The sequence below is a fragment of the Lithobates pipiens genome, unplaced genomic scaffold (genome assembly GCF_037356315.1).
Source record: "Lithobates pipiens isolate NorthernLeopardFrog02 unplaced genomic scaffold, aLitPip1_a1.2 Scaffold_18, whole genome shotgun sequence".
NCBI lineage: Eukaryota > Metazoa > Chordata > Amphibia > Anura > Ranidae > Lithobates > Lithobates pipiens.
The window spans coordinates 286,145,386-286,173,150 of NW_027507758.1; positions in this window are offsets into that span (position 1 = coordinate 286,145,386).

Here is a 27,765-nt window from a genome sequence, read left to right on the forward strand (position 1 = left end):
GGCTACGCTCACCTTCTCAACTACTGTATATCACGCCGGTTGGTAACACTTTGAACTGCCATTTAGTCCAGGAATGTATTTACTTTGACATTTTCTAGACATATTGTAGATTATGCATCGCCTAATTGCCATGAATCCTTCTTTGTACTAATTTCTAGCAGAAATGTCATATTGAGTCACTAGCATCTGTGTCTACACTGACATGGACAAAATATAGTCTCCATTGAGCAAAAATTTTCAGGATTTCTGTGCAATATTTGTGGTATTTCGTGGTAAAACTAATTTATAGGCTAAAGGAAACAGAACTGGTGAGTTTATAAGGAAAACAATGTAACCAGTCAATGTTGCTGTTATTTTAGGAAGAACCTTAGGCCCCTTCCACATGGGGCGGATTCTGTTTCAATCAGAATTGAAATCGGCTGACATGGCTGACAGGCTGCATTTGATTGGCACTGGTGAGGCTATATTTGACTGGCACTGGTGAGGCTTCATTTGATGGGCACTGGTGAGGCTGTATTTTATGGGCACTAATGAGGCTGCATTGATTGACCATCTCTTGTATCATGTCTGCAGTCTCTGACCATCTCTTGTAAAGTGTCTGGTTGTGTAAAAAAAAAAGGCCACAATTGCTTTTTTACAAACTATTGCAATATTCAAACACCGGTTCGGTTCAGTTATGGTACATGTACATGTCAGCAATGTGGGTGCAGTGCTGTTCTATAAAGCCAATTACTTTATGCGGTGTGCGCATTTGTTCTTTAATTATAGAAACAGAAAAATGAGTCAGAAATGAGTGAACTGCAGGAAGCACAGCTCGCATCTGTGTTTTTCAGCACAATCTTATCGGACTGAAAACACAATATCAGTGGCACCTACTGTACTGCGCATTGTTTGTGCAGCATCGCAAACATCTCAAACATATCAAAGGTGGTCATAATAAAGGCATGGCCCTTGGAAAATTGGTAATGGAGCTCCTTTCTAATTTTAAAAAGTTTAAGGGCAAGGAAGGAGATTTGGAAGTCCATGCAAGGCTTGTTTATCACCAGGAGAGTGTAATTGAAGGAAATGCATTTTTAAAAACCTACCATTCACTGGACAATTAAATTGTCAATCAAATAAACTTGCATCGTCTTCAGAAAGTTAAAGGGAACCAAGAGCGAATTTGTTCTATTGTTGAGTCTATTATATTTTTGGGTAGACAAAATATACCTCTGCGTGGTTACCATGACAATGATGCTTTATTGGATGACTCCACTCCAGAGGTGAATGAAGGCAAAGAGTTGCATCTAGAGACACCTCCATACTGAGAAGCACCTCCTTACTGCAGCTTCTTGTGCTACTTACATTTCCAAATCCACACAAAATGATTTAATCAGGTGTTGTGGTGATTGATTATAGCTACAATGACATTGCTGATTTAAAGAGGATTGCTATTTTTTTAAATCTTTGATGAAACTACAGACATTTTCCATACAGGACAACTTACACTCAACATTAGATACGTCTAAAATGGATCTATTTGTATAGATTTTATAAAATTTGTAGATGCTTATGAATTTGCAACTCAGAAGGCAACAGGAATTGATAGTTCAAGTTCAGAACCAATGCTTGCAGGAATGGTTTTAGGCCAGATGGTTATCCAACTAATTAAAGACCTCTTCCTGAACATCAGTCATTGTGTTGATATTGGAACAGACAGTTGCAGTGTTATGTCTTCAGAGGGGGCTAGAGCTGTATCAGAGATTTTTCATGTAGTGCCCAACAGTTGCAGATGTCCTTGTTACAATCATTCTCTGAGCAATTCAATTTCAAAGTCCTCACAAATGTCAGCTTTTTGTAATGCAGTATCAGTGGTCAAATCAACCATTTCATTTTTTAACCAATCAGCAAAGTGTCATTTTATTTTAGACACTCAACTTTCCAGTCTTTGTGAAAGTAGCTGGGTAGAGCGGCATTATTCTCTTATAAGATTTTGAGATGGACTTTTAAAAGTGGTGAGTGCACTATCAGCAATATTTCAATGGAAATGCTCAAGCACTAGCTCAACAATATCTGCTCTCATCCATTCTCTGTGCAGTGCAGAATGCATATTTTCCTTGGTTTCAACCATCAGTGTTCTGAAAGCAACCCTTCCTCTGAGTCGCTTCCTTCAATCCCCAACAATTGATTTAACAAGCACATCTGACTGTTTTACAGATACAATGGCAACCCTGGAGAATATGCAAAGTAACGCTGATGGCACTTTGCATATGGAGGCTAAAGAATCGGCATCAGAACTTGGAGTGGAACTAAAATTGCCACATCTTGTAGGCAGACAAGTGCACAGATTAAATTATAATGTAGAATCAACTGAAGAATACTACAGGACATCATATATTCCCTTGCTGGACAACATTATTAATAATTTAAAAGCTAGTTTTCCAGAAAATTTGATGCAGTGTTTCCAGATTCAAATCTGGATGCCAGCAGTACTTTTTGGGGAAAAAAATGGAAACCATGGTTCCTGTTGCTGTGCAATCATTATCAAAGCATAACATTACTGCAGGGAGAACTAAGTCTCTGGCTTACAAAGTGCGAACAAAAGTTATTACAACATAAGGAAATTCCAAAAACAGTTCTTGAAGTGTTGGACTAGTGTGACCTGGACCTCTTCCCAACCATCAGATGTTTACTTGTGAACTTAGCAACTCTCCCTGTAAGTGTGGCCTCAGCAGAGAGATCTTTCTCAATCATCCATTTTGTTAAAACTTGGCTTTGGTCACAAATGATGGAGGACTGGTTAAATGGGTTGTGTTTACTTTACATTCATAGAGATATTCCTGTGAATACTAACCGCATTATCGAGCTGTTTGCCAAACAAGGAATTCATTTTTCATGTTATGTAACTTGCAAAAAAAAGTTTCTGTTATTGTGTGTGTTTGTAGACAATGTTAGGTCGTAACTATCGATGCAGTAAAATGAGAAAAAAAGAAAAAGGGGGAAAAAGAGATGACGGATGGGGGGGGGGGGGACTCCAGACTCCCCTCTCTCTCGAGCTATGTTAATACAGATCAATAAAGAACTTGTATGGGCCTAAAGCATAAGAAGTTGGTATGTTGGTCCCAATTTTCCAGCAAGATCATATGAGGGACCAGCGTAGGTAATAGCAGGTAGAGTGTTTGTAGTTCATTCGTTTCATTAAAGCTGTTATGATGAATAGAGATCATCTGTCATTCATCTGATATGCGTCTGTTGTTATAAAAGTGTTGCCAATTGTACCATGTTGATGTGAATCTGGGTAACTTTTCATGTGAGATAATGATAAGTTCTTCTATTTTTTCGATATTGTTGAATCTATGATACCACTCCTCTTTTGTCTGGGCAGTTGGAGAGCGCCAGTGGCACAGGATGCAGTGTCTTGCTGCATTTATCATAAACATTATTAGTGATTAAAGATATCTCTTCTTGGGAAAGGCAGTATGATGAAGCAGGTATATAGCAGGGGAGTAGTCCACATTATCAGATGTGACAAAAAGAATAGTGTCGTGTATGTCTGCCAAAATGTTTGGATAACCCAACCACCAAATGGGGAGCATTGATCCATCTGAAGCATCACAACGTCAACATCTATTAGGAATTGCGTTTGAGAATTTATGAAGCAATGCAGTGGTTCTATACCATCTCAAAAGATTCTTGAATCCACATTCTTGAGTGGCTATATTAAGGGAGCCTTTTGTATGTAGAAGCAGATTAATTCCCATTCAGGATCAGTGATTATTATATTTATATCTTGTTCATATGCTGAACATGCACTACTGGAGAACACTGAAAACATTAAATAGGGAGGAGTACAGGGTTGAAATGTGATGTCTTTGGATTTTTTTTTGGAGGAAATCTAGAGTGGACAGATTTCTTGTCCAGTGTCAGCGGTTTCCTGACAGTGTATGGGTACTGCTATGGGAAGCAAAATGGCACCCCAATATGCTAACTTATTTATGGCTGACCTGGAGGACAAATTTCTGAACAGCATACAACAAAAGCCATACAGATATTATCACTATATTGATGATATCTTCATGATATGGTCTGAAGGTGAAGAAAATCTAAACCAATTCTTCTCATTGATCAACACTTTTCACCCATCTATTAAACTAAAAATGGATTATTCAAACACACATGTCAACTTCCTAGACACTACAGTATACATCAGGGATCACAAGCTTCACACGTCGATATACAGAAAACCGACTGACCGATGCAGCTATCTTCACAGTTCCAGTTTTTATCCCCAACACACTAAACGGGCCATCATACCCAGCCAGGCCATCAGATACCACCGAATTTGTTTAGACCCAGAAGACAAACATCTCAGAACACTGGCAGACTCCTTCCACAAGAAAGGTTACAAATAGAAAACCATCAAAAACAGCATAAACACAGCCTTGAAAACCCAAAGAGAAAATCTCCAATACACAGAGAAAAAAACAAATAACCGAGTACCTCTAGTCACCACATACAACCCAGCACTAGAAGGGATCAAAAAGATAATCAAAGATTTACAACCCATTATGACAGAGGATGAAACTCTGAAAGGAATATTCCAACAATCCCCATTACTGGCTTTCAGATAACCACCCAACCTCAGACACAAACTAATCAGCAGGAAACTTAACTCTGATTATGAAGTCACAAATAATGGAAGCAAACCCTGCAATAAAAAGCGCTGCAACCAGATCAATCTATCCAAAAGTGTCACACACACAAACGGGACCTTCAATATCATGGGATCTTACAACTGTACCTCCAGTAATGTTGTGTACCTCATCCAATGCAAAAGGTACAGCAAAGGATCTTATGTTGGTGAAACAGTACAGAAGTTGCAAACGAGGATGATTTTACACAGACATACCATCAAGGAACATAAAGAAGACAGTTTATGCACACCTGTGGGACATCACTTCTCACAACTGGACCACACTATAGAAGACCTCAATGTTTTAGTTCTTAAAGGGAATTTCAGAACTATCCAGGAAAGAAAAACCTTTGAACTAAGAATGATAATTCTTTTTGACACAAAAAATAATGGCCTGAATTTAGATATAGGTTTCCTTACCCATTATACTAAAGTTTTACAACCCCCTCTGTGACTAGCACCCCCCCCCCCCCTCCATTCCATAGCTCTCCCTCTGTCTTATCTCACTAACTCTTCTGTTATCTTTATTGCCATTGATTTGTATGTGTTTTTTTGTTGTTTTTTTTTCTCTTCTTTCCCTCAGAGGTGTTTTTTTTCCTTGTTTTGTTTTTCTGCTTAAAAATTTGTAAATCAGTACTGCTTGGACCTTGAAGAAGGGGACACACCCCGAAAGCTTGTCCTGAAAAATTGTATGTTAGTGCAAATAAAAAAAGTATCACGGACAGTACTCAATTTTCTCTTCCTAGATAGAAAATGTTTAATTTATATGTATGTCCAATGTGGTATGTGGTTAAGGGTCAGTTTAACATTAATATCTTCTATTGTGAGGAGTGTGCCTTTGTTAAACAAGGCAAGTACATCTCTGTAGGGCCAAATTCGTGTGAGGAAATTGTCGTTTGTGCCTGGGGGGAAGTCTGGGTCTGCGCATAATGGGGTAATCAGGCTCAGCCAGGGAGTGGAATTTGTTGCTTTGGTTGAAGTTTGAAAGGCTGTTAGTGTGGGAACTATTAAGGGGTGACATTTTGTTTGAGAGGATACATGGCGTGGGTGCAACCATTGTACTGATTTTAAGCATTGGGGAGTGACTGAGTATTCTAGAATGACCCAGTCTTTTATAGTGTGATGGATGTTCCAGTCAACAATCTGGGCCAGGTGTGCTGCCTAATAGTAGCGTCTTAGGTCAGGGAGTGCTATTCCCCCTTTTTTGTTTTTTGGAAGACTGAGTTGGTCAAATTTAATTCTTTGGTAGTTTGTTTCTCCAAATGAAGGAGGAACAGGCTTGCCGGAAGGAAGAAAAGAATGAGGATGGGATGTGAATGGGAATGGTTTGTAATAGGTAAAGGAAGCAGGGAATAATGGTCATTTTGAGAAGGGAAGCTCTGCCAAACCAAGAGACATTGTGAACATTCCATTGTTTTTAAATCTTCTCTCATTTCTTTTGGAGCTGGGGCAAAGATGTCTCGGAAAAGGTTGGGATTTTAATTCCAAGATATGTAATTAAATCCTTGGCCCATGAGGCGGGGAAATTATTTTGACATTATGTGACAAAATCCAGAGGCAATGTTATGTTCATGTAATACCTTTAATATCTGGGTTTAATATTATTTTGTTTAGGAGTGGCTCAAGAGTAAGAATGAAAAGATGCAGGGAAAGGGGGCGGCCCTGTCAGGTGCCGATGTGAAGTTGGAAGGTGTCTGTGCTTTTTATTATGATTGAGCCAATGAAGAATGTTTAGAGCCTTGATAATATTGTCTCTACCCTCTCTACCAGGTATAAAACCTACCTGGTCTAGAGAGATTAAAGAAGGGAGCAGTGGTAGTAAGTAAAAAAAGTTTTTTTTTGTTGCGCTAGAGATATCTGGGATGTTTCCCATGGATTGTGATTTTCCCCATGGCTTGTTTGGTCCCTGTATTCCTGATTTGAAGCTCCGTAGTGCAGGAGAGTCTTGTTCAGACTGCAATCACAGAGCAGAGCCAAACCACGCCCCTCCAGGGGAGTTCTGTACACCAACTGCATGCCTCCAGTTTGCCATATTGCACTGAATTTCACAGTGTAAGAAATGACAGCAACTGTAAATTAAATTATAATATGACATCTGTAGCAATTGTAAATGCTATATCTTCCCATGAAAGTGGAGTTACCCTTCAATGGCTTCTATTGAATGAATGCAAGTTGCAACAATTGATCATGATAGAGTGGGTGTTGGAATCTGTGAACCTCACAAAATTCCACAAATCAGTTAGTACTAGGACCAATTTCTGTCTTGCTTCTGATTTTGTTTTTTTTTCCAGTTTGCATTTTTTTTCCTTTGGTTAACGCTATGGTTGCCTCTACTTCCTTTTAGTTTTTTATTCATTGTGCTTCTTGTGAACACACTGGGCCATTTAAAAAAAAAAAATGCATGCATCTTCTAAGGAAGATCACTACAGAGTCCATTTAGCTAAACTGCAGCCCACAGAAACACATACATATACCCAAGTGATGATATTAATTTACCGGTATAGGCTTTTTCTGTGTGGTTTGGTTTCTTTACAAACTGCAGGCAAACTGAAATTGGCAAACAGTGGAAATGGGATCTTACCACGATTGCCTAAACTATACTGGGTTTTAAATAACAGTGAGCGCTGTCTTTTAAACTTTTAACCCTTTATTATTTCTTCAAGAAACAGAAACTGATGGCAGCACAAAGATTTATAATCCCAATGATTTTATTGTATTAGTACGTGTGTTGCAAATAGAATCTGTTGAAACTGTGCATAGTAATCAATCAGCTTCTAAAAGCAGCTTGTTCAATAAAGCTTTGACAATGCAACCTAGAAGCTGATTCGTTTTTAAGCACAGCTGCACCAAATTCTGTGTGCAACGGTCTTAGTAAATCTCCCCTTGTGTATTTTTTAATATGACAATTATTTATGGTATTAGTAAAGTCTATTCCAATGAGAGAACAATGGTGTGCATTACCATGTGAGCAGTTTGACATCCTTATTTAAAATGCAAGCAGTCTATTGTTACACGCAGTCTTTTGTTACACTTGAGTAATTGCTGTTAAACCCTCACAACCACTACCCAGGGTTGTTGGGAAGAGGCCCTGGCGCATCAACTTGTTAGTGCATGTGGTGCTCGCTCGCCCCCCCCCCCCCCCTTTTCAGACTGCATGCCCCAATCTGTCAGCATGGAAGCCCATTGGCAGCTGATGACTCATCGTTTGTTAAGAATGCAGTGGCCGGTTTCCTGGCTCCCCTCCTTAACAACCATCTATTCACTGTGCTCTGATTGGGCACAGCTTTGCCCAATCCAGGCTTGAATGAATGGTGCAGCACACAGTTGAATGGAGCGAACAACCCCCGAACACCCACCCTGCAAATTTGGGTATTCAACGAATGGGAGAACAGGCAATGTTTGGGCCAACCTTTTGCTCTGCCAAAACTGTTCGCCCAACTCTATTGATAAATGTAAAGTTATTCACTTGGGAGCTAAGAATATGCATGCATCATACGTGCTAGAGGGAGTAACTGAGTGAATCAATGGTGGAGAAGAATCTGGGTGTTCTGGTAGATCATAAGCTTAATAATGATAATAAGCTTAATAATAGCATGCAATGCCAAGCTGCAGTTTACAAAGTCCTTTCTTGTTTCAAGAGAGATATGGACTCCAGAGAGAGAGAGATCATTTTGCCCCTGTATAGATCATTAGTAAGACCTCATCTGGAATATGCAGTTCAGTTTTGGACACCAGTTCACAAAAAGGAAATTGCGGAACCTGAGGAAGTGCAGAGAAGGGCAACCAAACTGATAAGAGGCATGGGGGAGCTCAGCTATGAGGAAAGATTAGAGGAACTGAATTTATTCTCTAGTGAGAAGAGGAGATTAAGGAAGGCTATGATCAATATGTAAAAATACATAAGCGGTACATATAGTGAACTTGGTTTTAAGTTATTCACTTTAAGGTCATCACAGAGAACAAGGGGGCACTCTTTATGTCTGGATTTAATCTCCAAATACAGATAGGTTTCTTCATAGTAAGGGCTGTGAAAATGTGGAATAGACTCCCTCAGGAGCTGGTTCTGGCCAGCTCAGTAGAATGCACTGAAAAAAAGGCCTGGATTCTTTCCTAAATGTACATAATATAACGGGATACTAATATTTATAGGTAAAGTTGAATATCCGATTGCCTCTCATGGGATCAGGAAGGATTTTTTTCCCCTGCTGGAGCAAATTGGATCATGCTTTGCTGAGTTTTTTTGGCCTTCCTCTAGATCAACTATGGGTATAGGATTGTATATATTTTTTTCCCTTTTATTGGTTGAACTAGATGGAATAAGGGGGAAAAAAATCTAAAAAAGAAAACTAATGCAGCCACCACATCTAAGGATTGGTAAGCTGCCATCCTTAAATATTAGCATCATTATCCGCCTCGATTTAAATTTCTTAGTATTTTTGGCACAACTCCATGTGCAGATTTTTGAACAGTTGTTTGTTATCCTGTTTTGCAAAGGTATTTGTTTACCCTGCCTAGAAAACCTAATCCTGCTAACCCACCCTTCCCTTTTCTCTTCCTCCTTCTCTTCTTTCCTCCCTTTTTCTTCTCTTATTTTCTTTAGTATAAATAAAAGTAACTACATCATGGTGCATTTACATAAAAAAATATCAGTCTTAGAAAAGCTCATAAAAATAGTAGTTCATTTGTTAGATAATTATTGCTCAACAACTCCTTGCACAGAATAGCCCATTTTATTTCTGCTTACAGCAAAGTGTATATTAATGGTTACAAATAAAAAGTATGGAGTTTTTATTACAAACCAATGGGTTTTTAAATTTCACATTGAAGTTGTCCAATTTTCTCTTCAAATTGTATTTACATATATATAGGAATGTAAGGAACAAATGAAAATTACCATCTTACATCACAAAATTTCCAATAATATATACTGTTTTACTCGATAGTTAGAAAAGAACATGGGGGGGGGGGGCACCAGCTTCCTGTATTACCATAAAAAAATAATATAAATAATTCCAATATACTCATAAACGTAAATATGAACAGGAACAAGAAATCTAGTACTGATACAATGCCAATAATTTGATGATGCCCAACAGCTGGGAGTGAGGCTTACATGCTTTAAGAAACAAACTAAAGGTATGTTGCGCTACAGTGTTTGATATTAAAAATACTGAAAACATATATAAATAAACAGTCCAGAAAAATCTGTCTCTCAAATGGACCATTATGGTCAAATGCCAAACTCAATTTTTCAACTGTGGATAAGGTTATCCAATCCCTTCACCAAGTGAATGTGCCACTACCACCACAATAGGTTGGACTCTTACCAGAGAGTCTGGACCCTTTATTATGAAGGGACAAACAGGCTTGATGAATATGTCCCGGTAGGGGTCATCAATAGGGATGGGCTGAACAGACCCCAGTTCAGTTTGCACCAGAACTTTCGAACACCACATCAACGGGAACCGAATGTCCAAAATCAGAAGTGCCCATTTTGAAGGCTTACATGCAGGCAATTGAGCATACAATGGTTATAAGGGTCCGGATCCTACCCTGGGGGACATGTATCAAAAAAATTGTAAAAACCTAAATTTTTTACCTCCTTGGCAGTATTCCCAAGTGTGGCTGGGGTTGAGATTTCAGTACCATTATCAGTAACCCTGAGCCCTGGAAGAGGTTACTTACCTTGTGCCCGGGATCCTGCGATGTACTCCCGCTGTGTATGGCGGCTGGATCCTCCGCTTGATCCTCTGTGTGTTCTGGCTTCCCTGCGAGCGTCATGGAACCCACGGCAGATTCAAAATGTATAAACCACAATACACACTATACATTGTACTCTTATTGGATTACATTACTGTATCTAATAAATTGACCTCAGTTTGCCATTCAGTACTTTATCCAGTGTCCTTGCCTGCAGTTTTACTGTACTTTCCTGGAAACTGCAGAACGACCATGGCATCAAAAAAGCACGCCTCAAGCACACAAAACTATATGGCGTTAAACTGACAGTAATGTATGCAGAAGTAAACAGTGTTAAACTAGCAGTAACACACAAAACTATATGGCATTACACTGGCATTAATGCACCCAGAACTATATGGCTTTAAACTGGCAGTATCACACACAGAAGTAAATGGCATTAAACTGTCAGTAATGCACACAGAACTATATGGCGTTAAACTGTCAGTAATGTACACAGAACTTTATGGCATTAAACTGTCAGTAACGCACACAAAACTATATGGCATTAAACAGGCAGTAAGACACACAGAATGATATGGCGTTAAACTGTCAGTAACGTACACAGACCTATATGGCATTAAACTGGCACTAATGCACAAAGAACGATATGGCGTTAAACTAGCAGTAATGCACACAAAACTATATGGTGTTTAACACCATTTACTTCTGTGTACATTACTGCCAGTTTAACTGGCAGTAATACACAAAACTATATGGCATTAAACTGGCATTAATGCACACAGAACTATATGGCTTTAAACTGGCAGTATCACACACAGAAGTAAATGGCATTAAACTGGCAGTAACGCACACAGAACTATATGGCGTTAAACTGGCAGTAACGCACACAAAAGTAAATGGTGTTAAACTGGCAGTAACGCACATAACTATATGGTGTTAAACTGGCAGCAACGCACACAGAACTATATGGCGTTAAACTAGCAGTAACGCACACAGAACTCTATGGCGTTAAACTGGTATTAATGCACACAGAACTATATGGTGTTAAACTGGCAGTAATGCACACAAAACTATATGGCGTTAAACTGGCAGTAATGTACGCAGAAGTAAATGGTGTTAAACTGGCAGTAACGCACAAAACTATATGGCGTTAAACTGTTATTAATGCACACAGAACTATATGGCGTTAAACTGGCAGTAACGCACACAGAAGTAAATTGGTGTTAAACTGGCAGTAACGCACAAAACTATATGGCGTTAAACTGGCAGTAATGCACACAGAACTATATGGTGTTAAACTGGAATTAATGCTCACAGAACTATATGGCGTTAAACTGGCAGTAACAAACACAGAAGTAAATAGTGTGAAACTGGCAGTAACACGCAAAACTATATGGTGTTAAACTAGCAGTAACACACACAGAACTACATAGCGTTAAACTGTCAGTAACGCACACAGAACTATATGGCATTAAACTGGCAGTAATGCACACAGAACTATATGGTGTTAAACTGGCAGTAACAAACACAGAAGTAAATGGCGTTAAACTGGCAGTAACACACACAAAACTATATGGCAGTAAACTGGCAGTAACGCACACAAAAGTATATGGCATTAAACTGGCACTAACGCACACAAAACGATATGGTGTTAAATAGGCAGTAACACACACAGAACGCTATGGCGTTAAACTGGCAGTAACGTACACAGAACTATATGGCGTTAAACTGGCAGTAACGTACACAGAACTATATGGTGTTAAACTGGCAGTAATGTATGCAGAAGTAAATGGTGTTAAACTGTCAGTAACACACTATATGGCATTAAACTGGCATTAATGCACACAGAACTATATGGTGTTAAACTGGCAGTAATGCACACAAAACTATATGGTGTTTAACCCCATTTACTTCTGTGTACATTACTGCCAGTTTAACTGGCAGTAATACATAAAACTATATGGCATTAAACTGGCATTAATGCACACAGAACTATATGGCTTTAAACTGGCAGTATCACACACAGAAGTAAATGGCATTAAACTGGCAGTAACGCACACAGAACTATATGGCATTAAACTGGCAGTAACGCACACAAAAGTAAATGGTGTTAAACTGGCAGTAACGCATGAAACTATATGGCGTTAAACTGGCAGCAACACACACAGAACTATATGGCATTAAACTGGTATTAATGCACACAGAACTATATGGTGTTAAACTGGCAGTAACACACACAGAACTATGTGGCGTTAAACTGGTATTAATGCACACAGAACCATATGGCGTTAAGCTGGTATTAATGCACACAGAACTATATGGCGTTAAACTGGCAATAATGTACGCAGAAGTAAATGGTGTTAAACTGGCAGTAATACACAAAACGATATGGTGTTAAACTGGTATTAATGCACACAGAACTATATGGCGTTAAACTGGCAGTAACGCACACAAAACTATATGGTGTTAAACTGGAATTAATGAAATGGTATCGGGTTAAGTCGCTGAAGACGTCTATGATGAAACGCGTCCGACGGAGCTACGCTTTTACGTCACTTCCGGGTTACCGTCGGTGTTTGGTACGCAGGTGGAGCGCAAACCGCGTATCCACCATACGGTTCCCGAGGAAGAATTGTGTTTTGTTTTGAACACTACGCGAAAAGGCTCTATCCCAGGGGGAACACAGCTGAGATTCATCACCTCTACAGGGAGGTTTTTTCTGGTTTCCCCTAGATAGTGACTCTATTTAACGTTTGTTCTCTTATCAATACTATATATATTTTTTATGGTATTTTCTGGGGTCAATCCGGAATTTTTTGGGGGGATCATCACACTAACCCCCTGATGAACTGTGGTCTCACAGTATATCTCACTTTATGAGAGTTGTGGTCATTTTTAGTATTTTTTATTTTTTATATTTTTTGTTTTGATTTTTTGTTCTACTGTTTTTTGCCTCTTATGGTTGTTTTTTATATATATATTTTTTATATTTACTGTGCTAATAAATCATTTTTATACGGATTACACTATGGAGGCTTCCATTTTTTTCTCATGAGGACTTATGGAATCCATGCTGATACATGTTCAGTCATCTATTACAAAGTAAAGAACGGGATATCTGGAGATTGATCTTGAAGGCGCACAACCCCTGCAGGGGTACTTACTTCTGGTGAGTAGGATTCCTGGTGGGGGAGCACAGAAGTCACAGTGAAGACTGCACAGGAAGCACAAAAGTCACTTTAAGGATTTTTTTCTGGATTAGCACCATTGAACATTTATTTGGGACTTATTTTATATATATATTTTGTCCTGTATACTTCACATATATATTTTTTGCATTTTTCTGCACTTTATTTTTATTTTTATTTTTAACTTTTATTTTTATGTGTATATGCACTTTTCACATATTTTTTATGGTTTAGAGCATTTTTTTTTGGCCTTTATCACTAAGGGGTTTATTTATTATTAAATTTTTCACCCCTCGTGTGCATAGATACACACACACACACTTCTTATTTATAATTGCCATGGTTTCTGGTTTGTGAAGTGTTTACACATTCCTTATATTTAGTTACTAGGCTTACATATATATTTTTGTCACTAAACACTGTTTTAGTATACCTATGTGATTTTAGGTTGATTATTAATGAACGTTACATTATATATATATATATATATTTATATATATATATATATATATATATATATATATATATATATATATATATATATATATACCTCTATCACTTTACACTGGTATAGTGGACCTATGGTATTTTAGGTAGCAGGTTTACCACTGAGTGACACTTTTTCTCGCATTTCTGCGACTTGATTTATAATCGCATTAGGTTGTACATGTAGTTTGGTACACATGGTTTTCAAGTTTTTTTGGCCTAAACTTATAATTTATCTGAGATTGAGGGTGTTTTATTATATTTTGTAAGGGAGTATTCTGGCCTGTTCCAACACTGAGATGTGGCTGTGACATATCACAGCCAGTACCATCAGTTCCTGATATTTCCGCTGTTTTGGAGATGTAATATGTAATGGGCTTGATTATTAGTCCCCGATATTAGAATTCTATGTTTTGTGACCACTATCCCTGGTGGCCTATAGATTTATTACACTCACTGTTTGATATAACCTTCTCTGGGTGAAGCTGAGGTTCTTTCTGTTTTCCTGGGTTCATCAACATAGAGGTTCATTAGCATTAGGCTGAGGGAGGCTATTGGGCTCTTTGGATAAAGACCTTGGCTTTTATTTCTATCTATTTATCCTCTATGAGTCCACTTTGGAATGGAAACCTGTTTTTAGGTAGCGCAACTTAACCCGATACCATTTCATTAATTCCACTCTTAAAAAGAAACCCTATTAAGGGATTCCTTTTTTCCGGGGGGCAGCAGCCTATGTAGTGTTTTACATACAGGTATACTATATTTATACAGAGGTTTTATATTGATCTGGCTTAAGTTACTCCTGGTGTTGAATAGCGCGGTTCCTCTATATTTTTATTTTTACTATTAAACTGGAATTAATGTACACAGAACTATATGGCGTTAAACTGTCAGTAACAAACACAGAAGTAAATGGCGTTAAACTGGCAGTAACACACACAAAACTATATGGCGGTAAACTGGCAGTAACACACACAATAGTATATGGCATTAAACTGGCACTAACGCACACAAAACTATATGGTGTTAAACAGGCATTAACGCACACAGAACGCTATGGCGTTAAACTGGCAGTAACGTACACAGAACTATATGGCATTAAACTGGCAGTAACATACACAGAACTATATGGTGTTAAACTGGCAGTAATGTACGCAGAAGTAAATGGTGTTAAACTGGCAGTAACACACTATATTACATTAAACTGGTATTAATGCACACAGAACTATATGGCTTTAAACTGGCAGTATCACACACAGAAGTAAATGGTGTTAAACGGGCAGTAACGCACAAAGCTATATGGCATTAAACTGACAGTAACGCACACAGAACTATATGGTGTTAAACTGGCAGTAACGCACACAGAACTATATGGCATTAAACTGGCAGTAGCGCACACAGAACTATATGGCTTTAAACTGGCAGTATCACACACAGAAGTAAATGGCATTAAACTTGCAGTAAAGCACACAAAACAATATAAAAGGAAAAACTAGTGCGCTCCACCTACTATGTCATAGGAAGACTAAATACACAAATAATGTACACAGGAAGCAGCCAGCATAAAAACAGTGATCTCAGCACCAAAATTGAGTATAGAAATTGAAAAAAATGCGGCGCTACCTAAAAGTGCTAAACCATATATAATAAATGATACTCCCAAAGAAATAAAAAATATATAACGTGAATCAGATAATATCCACTATATGCAACATAGATAATATATAACATATATCAGTATAAATAATCCAAATAAACGTGCAACCAATATATGTGAAGAAATGATAAATTGAAATCCGTGAAATAATCAAGTGATTAAATAAAATTAATCTGCATTAGTGATCCAAAACCAAACGTACAAACAAAAAAAAAAATATATATATATATATATATATATATATAGGGTGAAAGTTCATATACAAAAAATCCGGTGATAGTTTAAATAATCAATATAAATAGTGATGGACGAACTTCCGACGGGACGTTTCGCGAACGCGAAACGCGAACGGACACAAACGTTCGCGAAAACGACCGTTCGCCGCGGGCTCCATTGACTTCAATGGGAGGCGAATTTCGCAAACCTTTAGGTCGAATTTGCGGCCACGGGGTAATTATTAGGGGGTAGCACGTAGTCCCACCACCTGGACAATAGCATAATACATGTATGAGGTGAATTTGGGATCGATAACTACAAGCATTTTTTTTTTATTTGGGAAATTGTTCTGACAATTCAGGACTATGGAGCTAATGAAGGCAATGGAGGAGAGGGAAGGTCAGGGACCAGGGTAGGCAAACAAGAGGGTGCAGGAGATACAGAGCACTGACAGCAGCACCGTAATACAGAGCACTGACATCAGCACCGTGACATACAGCGCTGACAGCAGCTCCGTGACATACAGCGCTGACAGCAGCTCCGTGACATACAGCGCTGACAGCAGCTCCGTGACATACAGCGCTGACAGCAGCTCCGTGACATACAGCGCTGACAGCAGCTCCGTGACATACAGCGCTGACAGCAGCACCGTGACATACAGCGCTGACAGCAGCTCCGTGACATACAGCGCTGACAGCAGCTCCGTGACATACAGCGCTGACAGCAGCTCCGTGACATACAGCACTGACAGCAGCTCCGTGACATACAGCGCTGACAGCAGCTCCGTGACATACAGCGCTGACAGCAGCACCGTGACATACAGCGCTGACAGCAGCTCCGTGACATACAGCGCTGACAGCAGCTCCGTGACATACAGCGCTGACAGCAGCTCCGTGACATACAGCGCTGACAGCAGCTCCGTGACATACAGCGCTGACAGCAGCTCCGTGACATACAGCGCTGACAGCAGCTCCGTGACATACAGCGCTGACAGCAGCTCCGTGACATACAGCGCTGACAGCAGCTCCGTGACATACAGCGCTGACAGCAGCTCCGTGACATACAGCGCTGACAGCAGCTCCGTGACATACAGCGCTGACAGCAGCTCCGTGACATACAGCGCTGACAGCAGCTCCGTGACATACAGCGCTGACAGCAGCACCGTGACATACAGCGCTGACAGCAGCTCCGTGACATACAGCGCTGACAGCAGCTCCGTGACATACAGCGCTGACAGCAGCTCCGTGACATACAGCACTGACAGCAGCTCCGTGACATACAGCGCTGACAGCAGCTCCGTGACATACAGCGCTGACAGCAGCACCGTGACATACAGCGCTGACAGCAGCTCCGTGACATACAGCGCTGACAGCAGCTCCGTGACATACAGCGCTGACAGCAGCTCCGTGACATACAGCGCTGACAGCAGCTCCGTGACATACAGCGCTGACAGCAGCTCCGTGACATACAGCGCTGACAGCAGCTCCGTGACATACAGCGCTGACAGCAGCTCCGTGACATACAGCGCTGACAGCAGCTCCGTGACATACAGCGCTGACAGCAGCTCCGTGACATACAGCGCTGACAGCAGCTCCGTGACATACAGCGCTGACAGCAGCACCGTAAGCAGCCCCAGGAGGAAGTCAGCACAGCACAGGGATGGTGTGATCCCCTCATAATAAGAACCCCCAGGAGGAAGTCAGCACAGCACAGGGATGGTGGGAGCCCCTCATAATAAGAACACCCAGGAGGAAGTCAGCACAGCACAGGGATGGTGGGAACCCCTCATAATAAGCAGCCCCAGTAGAAATATGACACCGCTCAACCTCTTCAAAGAGGAGGGTAGGGGCATATAGTACGGTGTGCTTTTTTGGGTCAGGGAAGTGAGCCAAATGAATTAAGAAGGTCTGTGTGCTTGATTCCAAAAATTGTTTATAGACATATACATGGTCTACTGATCACATGTGTTGAATTCCTCCGAGATCCATGCCTCATTCATTTTTAGAAATGTGAGGTAGTTAACACTGTGGTGAGCTAGGCGAGTACGCTTATCGGTCACAATCCCCCCTGCTGCGCTGAACGTCCTTTCGGACAGGACACTGGATGAGGGGCAAGCCAACAGTTCGATTGCAAATTGGGCAAGCTCTGGCCAGAGGTCAAGCCTGCCCACCCAGTAGTCTAGGGGTTCATCACTCCTCAGAGCGTCCACATCGGCCGTTAACCCAATGTAGTCGGACACCTGACGGTCTAGGCGTTCCCTGATGCTGGATCCGGATGACACCTGTCGATGGGTCGGCTGAAAGAATGACCTCATATCCGAAGTCACCAACACATCTTCAAACCGGCCTCTTCTTGCAGGCGCTGTTGGATTGGTACCCGCAAATCCTTCTCTGGGAGTGGGAATTGCTCCTCTGCCAGCGCACGCAAAAGCAGAATGCAGCATTTCTCGAAGCAAGGCCTGGAAGTGCTGCATTCTGACAGCCCTCTGCGACGGCGGTAACATTTCCGCCATTTTGTGTTTGTACCGGGGGTCTAAGTACGTTGCCACCCAGTACTGGTCCTTGACCCTCATGCTTTTTATACGGGGGTCCCTATTAAAACACTGGAGCATGAAGGCCCCCATTTGCACTAAAGTGGAAGCGGTGTGGTGGCCTGGCTCCTGCTCATCATCCAGGATAATGTCGTCCTCTTCATTCTCCTCTCCCCATCCTCGCACAACAGGGATCCCAGAAAGGTTTAAAGCATGCTCTTCTTGCTCCTGCTCATCCGCCCCGGCACCATCCTCCTCTGACTCCTCATCAGACTCCTGTTGTTGACTTGTCTCAGATAGAGTAGCCCCCCCTGGGAATTCATCCAGCATTGCGACTTCCTCATCTTCCCGCTCCTGCTCCTCCACAGCCTGATCAATGACACGACGCAATGCACGCTCCAGAAAGAAGGCATAAGGTACCATGTCACTGATGGCGCCATGGCTGCGACTGACCAGTTTGGTGATCTCCTCAAATGGCCGCAGAAGTCTGCATGTGTCGCGCATGAGCAGCCACTGGCGCGGTGAAAAAAAACCCAGCTCCCCAGAACCGTTTCTTTCGCAGAGTTCATACAGGTAGACGTTAACTGCACGTTTCTGCTGGAGCAGCCTATCAAGCATATAGAAGGTTGAGTTCCATCGCGTCGGGCAATCGCAAATAAGACGTCTGACCGGCAGATGGTGTCGCCGCTGAATGTCAGCAAGGCGAGCCATGGCCGTGTAAGATCTTCTGAAATGGGCCGAGATTTTCCTTGCCTGCCGCAAGATGTCCTGGACCCCAGGGTATTTGACAAGGAATCGCTGCACGACCAAGTTTAAGACGTGTGCCATGCACGGCACGTGCGTGATTTTGCCCTGTTTCAATGCGCTAAGCAGATTGGCACCGTTGTCACACACCACTTTACCAACTGTCAAATTGAGCGGTGTTAGCCACTCATCTGCCTGTGAACGCAAAGCTGAAAGGAGTGCCGGGCCAGTGTGGCTCTTTGCTTCCAGGCACAACAGACGCAGCACGGCATGGCAACGTCTCACCTGGCATGTGGAATAGGTTCTGGGGAGCTTGGGCGGTGCAGTGGAAGAGACGCTAGCAGCGGAAAAGGAGGAGGCAGCTGAGGAGGAGAGGGAGGAGGATGGAGTAGGAGGAGGAGAAGAAGAGTCAGGCCTGCATGCAATCCGTGGCGGTAAAACCAAATCTACACGGGTGCCACGGGTTACATGCTTGACGGCCGTCAGAAGGTTCACCCAGTGGGCAGTAAAACTGATATACCTTCCCTGCCCGTGTTTGCTAGACCACGTGTCTGTGGTCAGATGTATCTTGGCACCGACACTGTGTGCCAGAGATACATTCACTTGCCGCTGAACATGGCCATATAGCTCTGGGATGCCCTTCTCTGAGAAATACTTCCTTCCTGGGACCTTCCATTGTGGTGTTCCAATGGCCACAAATTTGCGAAAGGCCTCCGAGTCCACCAGTTTATATGGCAGTAGTTGGCGGGCTATGAGTTCTGACAAGCCAGCCGCCAACCGTTGGGCAAGAGGGTTATCCGGCGTCATCATTTTTTTACGCTCAAACATTAGGCCCACGGAAGCCTGCCTTTTTGCAGAAAAATGTGAGCTTGGCGTGATGGAAGGTGGAGTGGAGGACAATTGTGAGGAGAGAGGAGAAGGAGAAGTAGAAGACGAGGCTGGACGGTGAGAGCCTGCAGTGTGGCTTTGTGTGTTCCGTTGCTCCCACTGGGCTCGGTGATGGCTGCTCATGTGCCTTCTTAAGGCGGTCGTCCCTAGGTGAGTATTGGGCTTACCGCGACTAACGCGTTGACTGCAAAGATTGCAGATGGCAACGCTATTGTCAGCAGCGGACACGTTAAAAAAAGCCCACACTGCGGAGCCATGTGCCGGTGTCCTGGGAGCGCCAGATGTGACCGTACATGGTCGATGACTCGCTCCTGATACATTTGCAGTCTGCTTTGTCCCTGCTGTGCAATGTAAGTCATTGCTGCTTCTCCTCCCTATCTGCTGGTCCATATCTCCCTCTGAACTCCCCTCCTCTTCCTCTCTTGTGGGCACCCACGTGACATCACTAGACACGTCATCATCAACGTCACCTTCCCCACCGCTATAAGTAGAGTAGGCAGCAACACCGGGGACCAACCTCCTCCTTGGGCTGATCTGGGTACTGGCGTCAGACTGCTGAGTAGCGCTTGTTGCTACCTCCTCTTCCTGATCCAATACCAAGAGTGGCTGCGCATCAGAAATGTCCTCTTGATATGGATCGGAAAATAATTCCAGTGACTCAAGCGGAAGGTATGTGGTGGTGGTGGTGGTGGTCGTGTTGTTGGTGGTAGTGTCTTTGGGGGTGCACATAGCAGAGAGTGAAGAAGAGGGTGCAGATCGAGAGGATGAGGAGGGTGCAGAAGAGTAAGGCTGAGCGAGCCACTCAACCAAGTCTGGTGCATCCTTTAAAGTAATTGAACGCACCTTCTGCAACTTCCCACTTTGGCTCAAGCCTGTTGCTCCTGCCCTACCCCTACCACCCCTGCGGAAGGGCCTGCCTCTTCCTCTGCATGTCATTTTTTAAATGACCCTGTGACAAAACTCTTAGTCCCTATACCGCTGAAGGACTGCTGCAGTATAGGTGAGCGGTCAGCAGTGGTGCACGTCAACCCTATCTATTGTGGACCTATAGCGGTCCTTACAGAACAGCAGACTGTACCGCACTCAAGCCTATGTACCGTAGCACCCTATACCAAGTTACCAGTCCTTATAAGAACTTTTGTGGACCAAGCAGGTTGTGTATTAGTGTTTAGCAGACTGTACGTCAGTCCCTATACCGCTGAAGGACTGCTGCAGTATAGGGCAGCGGTCAGCAGTGGTGCACGTCAACCCTATCTATTGTGGACCGATAGCGGTCCTTACAGAACAGCAGACTGTACCGCACTCAAGCCTATGTACCGTAGCACCCTATACCAAGTTACCAGTCCTTATAAGAACTTTTGTGGACCAAGCAGGTTGTGTATTAGTGTTTAGCAGACTGTACGTCAGTCCCTATACCGCTGAAGGACTGCTGCAGTATAGGGCAGCGGTCAGCAGTGGTGCACGTCAACCCTATCTATTGTGGACCGATAGCGGTCCTTACAGAACAGCAGACTGTACCGCACTCAAGCCTATGTACCGTAGCACCCTATACCAAGTTACCAGTCCTTATAAGAACTTTTGTGGAACAAGCAGGTTGTGTGTTAGTGATTAGCAGACTGTACGTCAGTCCCTATACCAATGAAGGACTGCTGCAGTATAGGGCAGCGGTCAGCAGTAGTGCACGGCAACCCTATGTATTGTGGACCGATAGCGGTCCTTACAGAACAGCAGACTGTACTGCACTCAGGCCTATGTACCGTAGCACCCTATACCAAGTTACCAGTCCTTATAAGAACTTTTGTGGACCAAGCAGGTTGTGTGTTAGTGTTTAGCAGACTGTGCGTCAGTCCCTATACCGCTGAAGGACTGCTGCAGTATAGGGCAGCGGTCAGCAGTAGTGCACGGCAACCCTATGTATTGTGGACCGATAGCGGTCCTTACAGAACAGCAGACTGTAACGCACTCAGGCCTATGTACCGTAGCACCCTATACCAAGTTACCAGTCCTTATAAGAACTTTTGTGGACCAAGCAGGTTGTGTGTTAGTGATTAGCAGACTGTACGTCAGTCCCTATACCAATGAAGGACTGCTGCAGTATAGGGCAGCGGTCAGCAGTAGTGCACGGCAACCCTATGTATTGTGGACCGATAGCGGTCCTTACAGAACAGCAGACTGTAACGCACTCAGGCCTATGTACCGTAGCACCCTATACCAAGTTACCAGTCCTTATAAAAACTTTTGTGGACCAAGCAGGTTGTGTGTTAGTGTTTAGCAGACTGTGCGTCAGTCCCTATACCGCTGAAGGACTGCTGCAGTATAGGGCAGCGGTCAGCAGTGGTGCACGTCAACCCTATCTATTGTGGACCGATAGCGGTCCTTACAGAACAGCAGACTGTACCGCACTCAAGCCTATGTACCGTAGCACCCTATACCAAGTTACCAGTCCTTATAAGAACTTTTGTGGACCAAGCAGGTTGTGTATTAGTGTTTAGCAGACTGTACGTCAGTCCCTATACCGCTGAAGGACTGCTGCAGTATAGGGCAGCGGTCAGCAGTGGTGCACGTCAACCCTATGTATTGTGGACCGATAGCGGTCCTTACAGAACAGCAGACTGTAACGCACTCAGGCCTATGTACCGTAGCACCCTATACCAAGTTACCAGTCCTTATAAGAACTTTTGTGGACCAAGCAGGTTGTGTGTTAGTGATTAGCAGACTGTACGTCAGTCCCTATACCAATGAAGGACTGCTGCAGTATAGGGCAGCGGTCAGCAGTAGTGCACGGCAACCCTATGTATTGTGGACCGATAGCGGTCCTTACAGAACAGCAGACTGTACTGCACTCAGGCCTATGTACCGTAGCACCCTATACCAAGTTACCAGTCCTTATAAAAACTTTTGTGGACCAAGCAGGTTGTGTGTTAGTGTTTAGCAGACTGTGCGTCAGTCCCTATACCGCTGAAGGACTGCTGCAGTATAGGGCAGCGGTCAGCAGTAGTGCACGGCAACCCTATGTATTGTGGACCGATAGCGGTCCTTACAGAACAGCAGACTGTAACGCACTCAGGCCTATGTACCGTAGCACCCTATACCAAGTTACCAGTCCTTATAAGAACTTTTGTGGACCAAGCAGGTTGTGTGTTAGTGATTAGCAGACTGTACGTCAGTCCCTATACCAATGAAGGACTGCTGCAGTATAGGGCAGCGGTCAGCAGTAGTGCACGGCAACCCTATGTATTGTGGACCGATAGCGGTCCTTACAGAACAGCAGACTGTACCGCACCCAAGCCTATGTACCGTAGCACCCTAGACAGACCAAGTTACCAGTCCTGATAAAGAGCTTTGTGGAACAAGTGAGTTGTGAATGATTAGCAGACTGCAGCAGAAGGGCAGCAGTCAAGTATAATATTCTTTCTATATTTGGAAGAAAGAATATTATACGTGTACAAGCCTATTACCGTACCACTGATACCAGTCCTGAAAAGAACCTTTGTGGAACTAATAGTAACAGCAAGTCTTTAAAATTATCCTCACTGCCTGACACACTGCTTCCTGCCTGTCCCTATACAAATTGGCAAAAAAGAGTAGGCTGGAACGATTAGCTGGAACAGCTCTTTTGTGGACCTGATAGTAACAGCTAATGATGATGATGATGATGATGATGAAGAAAGACTAATCTGGCTGAGCTGTCCCTAAAATAGCAGCATACAGCGCTCTGTCCCTTTATCTAAACTGACAAAAGAAACTCAGGCTGCTGACCTAACACCTATACCAGTCCTGAAAAGAACTTTTGTGTACCAAATAGCTAGCGTTTTCTCTGTCCCTACTCCACACAGGATCCTTTCCCTACAGTGACAGAAGAAAGAATGTAAAATGGCCACCGGATCGGGTGTATTTATAGGTTAGGGGGAATGTCCAAGTGTCCATGAGCTGTCATGTCTCAATTGGTTGTCCTGTAACACATGATAAACGTGTCACGAAAGGTTAAAGTTCTTGTATACATTAAACACGTAAGTCCGCCGGGGCGAACGACGGAAAAAGGCGTTCGAACCCGCGGACGGCGAAAGTCGGAAATTCGCCGCGAAACGACCGCCGGGCGAACCGTTCGGCCATCACTAAATATAAACACGTGATTGTCCATAAAATAACGTGCACTAATGGTTGGTATATTTGCAAAAATAAAGTTCATGCAAAAAGGTGTAACGATCAATTCCCAAAAAGTGGCAATCCACTGCAAACTTCAGTGCTTAATGGGTGCACCAACTATTTCCCCCAGCCTCTCACCTCCAATAACTGGTAAATAGGCACTGTGTATAAGGATAGCTGCTGGCTTCTTATTCATTCAGTCACACTGCTCCACCGCTGTTAGTGTTTCACTGTATGGCTGTATATTACATGCCCTCCCAGTAACTGTAATATATATTTTTTTTTTGTACGTTTGGTTTTGGATCACTAATGCAGATTAATTTTATTTAATCACTTGATTATTTCACGGATTTCAATTTATCATTTCTTCACATATATTGGTTGCACGTTTATTTGGATTATTTATACTGATATATGTTATATATTATCTATGTTGCATATAGTGGATATTATCTGATTCACGTTATATATTTTTTATTTCTTTGGGAGTATCATTTATTATATATGGTTTAGCACTTTTAGGTAGCGCCGCATTTTTTTCAATTTCTATACACAAAACAATATGGCGTTAAACTAGCAGTAACAAACACAGAAAGAAAAAGTGTTAAACTGGCAGTAACGCACACAGAAGTAAATGGCATCAAATTGGCAGTAACTCAATCAAATAGATGGTGTTCAACCGTGACTACACTGACACTATCTGAACTGTCCCTACTCTAACTATAGACTATTGTAAAGATTACTGACACTGTCTCTCTGCACTACACTGAAACGATATGAGCTTTTCCTACTCTGCACTAATGTATGCATGAATGACACACTCTCTCTACACTACAGTGAAACTATCTGAGCTGTCCCTACTCTAGCTGCACACTATGCAAAGCTCAATGGTGGTCCTCCTCACTACACTCACACTATCCCTAGACTTACACTAAACTAATATTCTACACTAACAATCGAAGCAAAATAGCACAGTATAGCACACTAACTAACTAATAGCACTGAACAGAGCCCTGTTCTAGCTCTCTCCACACCAAAATCACACTGAAAATGGCTGCCATTGAAAGAATACCTTTATACAGTGGAGCGATAATGAGCCATGATTAGATAAAGACATGATAACAGTGTCCAATCATGATTCTGACAGTGCTCTGTGCCCTAATTGGCTGAAGATTACACTGATTCAGCCAATCAGGGCTTGCGATGCACTCTACAGCTCCGCAATACATTGTGGTCAGTTTGGGGAATGACCCGTTGGTTTGAACGTCTGAACAATTACATTTCGGCCTGAACCTATGCTATAAAGTATTGCACTTACATGTATCCATAGTAAAAACAGCATTGCATGGTAAAAAAAGAAAACAGCGAACATCCAAACATGTAAAATTCTTGATAACAGGAACATATCGCTCAGCCCGACCAATTTAGTCGACAAAACCGGTTTAGTCGGTTTCCGGTGTTCTGTTGGATAGTGCCCACTATCGAGAAGGACCCTGGATGTACTGTTCATGCTCTGTATGGAACAGCAAATCAGCTGAATTTGCGATTAGCTGTTGTGATGGCGAGACTGCGTTAGATTGTGCCTCACGCTGCTGAGGCGTGTTCATGACGGTGAGGGGTAGATTGGTAAATGCTGGGGATGATTGTAAAATGATGGGCAGTGCTTAAACTGGCTTAAAGATGGGGTGAATTTTTAAATGATGCCACATATTGGTGAGGGGCAGATTTCTACATGTTGGGTGTGGCTTTTTAAAAGATGGGCACGCCCCACAAGCATCCAGGAAAAATAGCAGAATAACATTTGTTTTGCAGCACTGGCCATCTTTGCAAAATCCGCCCCCAACTTTGCAGCACTGCCCATCATTTAAAAATCTTCCCCCAACATGTACAAATCTGCCCGCCCCCCCCCCCCCCCCCACCGACATGAACACGCTTTGCCAGTGCCAGGCACAATCTGACAGAATAATGTCTTCCATCGGCTATTGGGTGCAGGCGCCATCAAAATAGCTGATCATAAAATCGGCTGTTGTACTGTTCCGTACAGCGCATGCGTGGCACATGTGCAGTACATCCTGGGCACTTTTTGACAGCGGACACTATCCGATAGAACTCCGGCATGTCACGGAAGAAGTCCTTTTGTCAACAAAACTGGTTTGCTGAGCTGTATGTTACTGTTATTGTACATTTTACATGTTTGGCTGTTCTGTGACGGCCGCCTTCCTTTTTTACCATGCAATGCTGTTTTTACTATGGATATGTGTAAGTGCAATACTTTATATTAAAGGCAACCCTTAAGAGATTTTACACTATCTAGCATTTTATGTTTTTATTTGGATCTGGCTATACGATTGTTGTTTGGGTGAAGTCCCCTGGATGCTCTGGAGCTGTTCCTGATGTGGTTCCTTTGTAAAACCCCTACCATGACATATTCATCAAGCCTGTCTGACCCTTCGTAATAAAGGGTCCAGGCTCTCTGGTAAGAGTCCAACTAGTGATGGACGAACTTCCGACGGGACGTTTCGCGAACGCGGCCGATAGTTCGCGAACCGGAACGTTCGCTGCAGGCCCTATTGACTTCAATGGGAGGCGAACTTCGCAAACCTACAGGTCAAATTTGCAGCCACAAAATAATTAATAGCTGTGCAAACATAGTCCCACCACATGGCCAATGACATAACACATGTATGAGGTGAATCTGGGATCGACAACTACAAGCATTCTTTTTTTATATGGGAAATTGTTGTGGCAATTCAGGACTGTGGAGTGCATGAAGGCAATGGAGGAGAGGGAAGGTCAGGGACCAGGGTAGGCAAAGAAGAGGGTGCAGGAGATGATCACAAGCAGCGTGACATACAGCAATGACACCTGCACCGTGATAGAGTGATCTGACAACAGCACCGTGATAGAGAGCACTGACATCAGCAGCGTGACATAAAGCACTCACACCAGCACCGTGATATACAGCACTGACAACAGCACCGTGATAGAGAGCACTGACATCAGCAGCGTGACATAAAGCACTCACACCAGCACCGTGATATACAGCACTGACAGCAGCACCGTGATAGAGAGCACTGACATCAGCAGCATGACATAAAGCACTCACACCAGCACCGTGATATACAGCACTGACAGCAGCACCGTGATAGAGAGCACTGACATCAGCAGCGTGACATAAAGCACTCACACCAGCGCCGTGATATACAGCACTGACAGCAGCACCGTGACAGAGAGCACTGACATCAGCACCGTGATATACAGCACTGACACCTGCACCGTAAGCAGCCCCAGGAGGAAGTCAGCATAGCACAGGGATGGTGGGAGCCCCTCATAATGAGCATAGCACATGGATGGTGGGAGCCCCTCATAATGAGCATAGCACAGGGATGGTGGGGGCCCCTCATAATAAGCAGACCCAGGAGGATGTCAGCGTAGCACAGGGATAGTGGGAGCCCCTCATAATGAGCATAGCACAGGGATGGTGGGAGCCCCTCATAATAAGCAGCCCCAGGAGGATGTCAGCATAGCACAGGGA